Genomic DNA, 5,940 nt, shown 5'->3' with positions numbered 1-5,940 from the left:
CATTCTGTAAGCAGACGACAAAGTAAACACTAGCTCCTGTCTTTTGATGATTAGTAAGTCAAGTCACCCTTTACTTGGTACTACGTTTCTAGGCTTTCTGATATCTTCCACTGGCTTACACAGCCTCGAAACGACCCCAGTGGTGTGTTGCTGTTTGAATTTCTTTGTATTCCTGCATATCTTTAATTCCGTAATTGTCACGAATGTAACAGTTTTTGTAATCTTATGCACCCATCATAGTGATAAATCAGATTCGTATTTCCCGTACAAGTAATGGGATTTAGAGACAGATTCTGTGGGCAGGACTGTGTGATCCTCTACACATCCATAGCAAAACAAACTTTTGTAAGATATAACGACCACTTCAGCTGTTGTATGTTAAACCAAGGCAACTACCGTTGGTGTGTTGTTTACACATCTTGCTCATATCAAAATCATAGATGTACCTCCATCATGGCTGTCTTTATGGTGAGAGACAACATCCGCACTGAGACTTCGGGGTAAGTCAGTCTTCATCACGAGCTGGAGGCTTAACTGACTGGAGTGGACTATTACACTCCAATGACCAGAATCAACCAGCTGCGCTCACAGCGGATGGGTCGCTCAATACACGGAGGCGCAGTGGTGACTGCCCGGGTGGCTGGACCACAAAGGATGGAGAGAAGTGAAAGGAAGGAAGGAGTGAGGATGGAAGGATGCAGAGAGAGAGAGAGAGAGAGAGAGAGAGAGAGAGAGAGAGAGAGAGAGAGAGAGAGAGAGAGAGAGAGAGAGAGAGAGAGAGAGAGAGAGACAGAGACAGACTGAGAGACAGACAGACAGACAGTAGGGAAGGTATTGTAGCTTTGGTTGGTGGTAAGGACTGTAGGATGCCTGGTGCTAATTCGCCGTGTACGGGCACCACTGGTCTTCCCGAACAATTTACATATGCATATTTCTCGCCCAAAAGATCCCTTTTCGCGTTTTCCACATAAACGTCCTGCACCCTTCGCTCAGTAAACACAGTAGCCTCACCGAAGCAGATGACCATGAAATGCTGCTAGTTAAGTGTTTTTCTCAGTCATGAGAAATGTGTTTTTGACATTGTAAAATCAATTGGCATGAAACGGTTTGTGGCTACATTCATATCTTACTTGTAACATATCCATAAGATAAACCTAAGAAGGATATGATTTGAAAAGCAGTTACCAACTGGCTATGAAGGTGGCTGGAGCTTAATGCCACGCTTTGGCTATATGAATCCATTATAACCTTGTATACGATGCACATTGCTGCAGCCAAAGTCTGCTACTTCTCAGTAAAGCTGAGTCACGTGCAGTCTCAAAATAAGGTCCAGGGACACGCCCTAAGTCGCTATACCTGCTTTAACTTCTGATCGATGTTGTACCTGTACCTCTCGAGACAAAGATTTCCATACAATTTCGATCTTGTATGTTCCAGGAATTTTTACCAGGGCTGTACAATGCTGCGGCAAGAATGAAGCTACATCATGTTCAGTGCAGCTGGAAGAGTCAAACCCTCATACCTGCGCCATGTGCAACTGTCTCAGAAAGGGACAAATTCCTCATGCGCGCACACTGGCCTTAAGAAGAAACAAACCCTGGCACTTCAGTGAGCTATAAGTCAGTATCAAGGACGTTCATCAGACGTGGGTCTAAGAAAATTTACTTCTCACCCCAACGATCATCTAATGATACCGTACGTCCATTTGCGAGATCTTCCTGATGGGGTCAAGAATGTTAGTACTGCTACAAAGCTTGACCTCTTGTTGACGGCCATGCGACCTTTAAGCACGACGGTAATGTCCTTGGGTAAGATAGCCTGGCATTCAACAAATATCCATTAGAGGTCACATCAAAGGTTGGTCCATCAAGAGTTACATAGTTGTGTCGAGGGCTTCAACAGTCCACAAAATATACAGTTTTTATCAGACACTTTAAAACCCTCTCACTAATATTGCGAAACTATTTTCTGTAAGTTTCTGTTAATGTCACTAAAGTTGTAGAACCGCAAAGCAAAAACAGATCAGATATCTCAGTGCTATCCCTCAGGATTCAAAAGCATTCGTCTGCAATGTCTGCAGACTTGAAAAGGTTTTACAATTAGCAAAGTTGTTGGTATGGTCTAAAGTTCTCTGGGAACACAAAATGACAGAGTTGACATATTTTCCTCAAGTCGCCTGAGACATGGAGGCCTCCCATGTCTGAAAGAGACACGACCTCAACAGCACTAATATCATTGTCATAAGTTTTTTTCTGTCTCCTGGAGTAGACCAAATTTCATCATACTTTGAGAAAAAACAATTCCATCATGCGTTTACAGGAACCGGAGGGAGAACATGTCAATATTAACAGCTTGAACTAGACATAAAGGGGTCTGTTGTTAATGGTACTACTGATTGGCGTCAGTGGCTACTATCTGGTAACACTATGCAACATCTGGTGTACTGTAGTGGTTTTCAAGTTGGCAGTCCTCAGTGCACGAACCAGGTATATCAAAGTCTGATATACTGAAGTGGTGTCCATATTGCCGCTCCTCAGGGGACACACAAGCCCCGTCAAAGTGTGAACCTCTGCCGTGGGTGATTTACTGTTCAACTCATACTCATCCTCAGAGCCGTAGCGCAAAAGGATTACAGAGGCCACAAAGGGTCTTAGTCAGACCCTAGTGGAATGATATTATATAAAGGACACAGAAGGAATATCAACGAATCCCTTTCGTCAATCCTCAGGTGACACACGTGGTCCATCATACCCAACACGGAATATATTTTATGATATCTGGGATGTGTAAGATTATTTTTCTCTTTCATACATTATTGGCACTATTGAATTCAATGTACAGACACATAATTACGGGAATATACTTAATATAAACTGTAATTAGAGGCTGAATTATTACACAATATCAATAACCGTAAAAACGACCGACCTCAAACTCCAATAAATGCGTACGTATTTATTAAAACTGCACAGAGGGTAATCTGTGTATCATTATTCAGAAATAATTATCGACGACGAGGATATAAACCATAATATTAAAGCCCTCAAATTAACCACTTTTAACATGTGATCAGTACTAACTAATCCTAACTGCACGAATCATGAAAAATAATGGAATATATATATATATATATATATATATATATATATATATATATATATATATATATATATATATATATATATATATATATATATATATATATATGTATAAATATATATATATATATATATATATATATATATATATATATATATATATATATATATATATATATATATATATATATATATATATATATATATATATACATATATTCAATTTTTTTTGCTTTGTCGCTGTCTCCCGCGTTTGCGAGGTAGCGCAAGGAAACAGACGAAAGAAATGGCCTAACCCACCCCCATACCCATGTATATACATACGTCCACACACGCAAATATACATACCTACACAACTTTCCATGGTTTACCCCAGACGCTTCACATGCCCTGATTCAATCCACTGACAGCACGTCAACCCCGGTATAACACATCGATCCAATTCACTCTATTCCTTGCCCTCCTCTCACCCTCCTGCATGTTCAGGCCCCGATCACACAAAATCTTTTTCAAACCATCTTTCCACCTTCAATTTGGTCTCCCACTTCTCTTCGTTCCCTCCAACTCCGACACATATATCGTCTTGGTCAATCTTTCCTCACTCATTCTCTCCATGTGCCCAAACCATTTCAAAACACCCTCTTCTGCTCTCTCAACCACGCTCTTTTTATTTCCACACATCTCTCTTACCCTTACGTTACTTACTCGATCAAACCACCTCACACCACACATTGTCCTCAAACATCTCATTTCCAGCACATCCATCCTCCTGCGCACAACTCTATCCATAGCCCACGCCTCGCAACCATACAACATTGTTGGAACCACTATTCCTTCAAACATACCCATTTTTGCTTTCCGAGATAATGTTCTCGACTTCCACACATTCTTCAAGGCTCCCACGATTTTCGCCCCCTCCCCCACCCTATGATCCACTTCCGCTTCCAAGGTTCCATCCGCTGCCAGATCCACTCCCAGATATCTAAAACACTTCACTTCCTCCAGTTTTGCTCCATTCAAACTTACCTCCTCATTGACTTGACCCTCAACCCTACTGTACCTAATAACCTTGCTCTTATTCACATTTACTCTTAACTTTCTTCTTTCACACACTTTACCAAACTCAGTCACCAGCTTCTGCAGTTTCTCACATGAATCAGCAAACAGCGCTGTATCATCAGCGAACAACAACTGACTCACTTCCCAAGCTCTCTCATCCACAACAGACTTCATACTTGCCCCTCTTTCCAAAACTCTTGCATTCACCTCCCTAACAACCCCATCCATAAACAAATTAAACAACAATGAAGACATCACACACCCCTGCCGCAAACCTACATTCACTGAGAACCAACCACTTTCCTCTCTTCCTACACGTACACATCCCTTACATCCTCGATAAAAACTTTTCACTGCCATTAACAACTTGCGTCCCACACCATATATTCTTAATACCCTCCACAGAGCATCTCTATCAACTCTATCATATGTCTTCTCCAGATCCATAAATGCTAAATACAAATCCATTTGCTTTTCTAAGTATTTCTCACATACATTCTTCAAAGCAAACACCTGATCCACACATCCTCTACCACTTCTGAAACCACACTGCTCTTCCCCAATCTGATGCTCTGTACATGCCTTCACCCTCTCAATCAATACCCTCCCATATAATTTACCAGGAATACTCAACAAACTTATACCTCTGTAATTTGCGCACTCACTCTTATATATATATATATATATATATATATATATATATATATATATATATATATATATATATATATATATATATATATATATATATATATATATTTATTCATTTATTTATTTATTTTGCTTTGTCGCTTTCTCCCGCATTTGTGAGGTAGCGCAAGGAAACAGAAGTAAGAAATGGCCCAACCCACCCCCATACACATGTATATACACACACGTCCACACACGCAAATATACATACCTATACATCTCAATGTACACATATATATACACACACAGACACATACATGTATACCCATGCACACAATTCACACTGTCTGCCTTTATCCATTCCCATCGCCATCTCGCCACACATGGAATACCATCCCCCTCCCCCCTCATGTGTGTAAGGAACGCGAGAAAAAGATAACAAAGGCCCCATTCGTTCACACTCAGTCTCCAGCTGTCATGCAATAATGCCCGAAACCACAGCTCCCTTTCCACGTCCAGGCCCCACACAACTTTCCATGGTTTACTCCAGACGCTTCACATGCCCTGATTCAATCCACTGACAGCACGTCAACCCCGGTATACCAAATCGATCCAGTTCACTCTATTCCTTGCCCGCCTTTCACCCTCCTGCATGTTCAGGCCCCGATCACTCAAAATCTTTTTCACTCCATCTTTCCACCTCCAATTTGGTCTCCCACTTCTCCTCATTCCCTCCACCTCCGACACATATATCCTCTTGGTCAATCTTTCCTCACTCATTCTCTCCATGTGCCCAAACCATTTCAAAACACCCTCTTCTGCTCTCTCAACCACGCTCTTTTTATTTCCACACATCTCTCTTACCCTTACATTACTTACTCGATCAAACCACCTCACACCACACATTGTCCTCAAACATCTCATTTCCAGCACATCCACCCTCCTGCGCACAACTCTATCCATAGTCCACGCCTCGCAACCATACAACATTTGTTGGAACCACTATTCCTTCAAACATACCCATTTTTGCTTTCCGAGATAATGTTCTCGACTTCCACACATTTTTCAATGCTCCCGGGGATTTTCGCCCCTCCCCCACCCTATGATTCACTTCCGCTTCCATGGTTCCATCCGCTGCCAGATCCACTCCCAG

Source organism: Panulirus ornatus, chromosome 64 (genome assembly GCF_036320965.1).
Source record: "Panulirus ornatus isolate Po-2019 chromosome 64, ASM3632096v1, whole genome shotgun sequence".
Taxonomy (NCBI): Eukaryota; Metazoa; Arthropoda; class Malacostraca; order Decapoda; family Palinuridae; genus Panulirus; species Panulirus ornatus.
Note: the sequence above shows the minus strand (reverse complement) of the source record.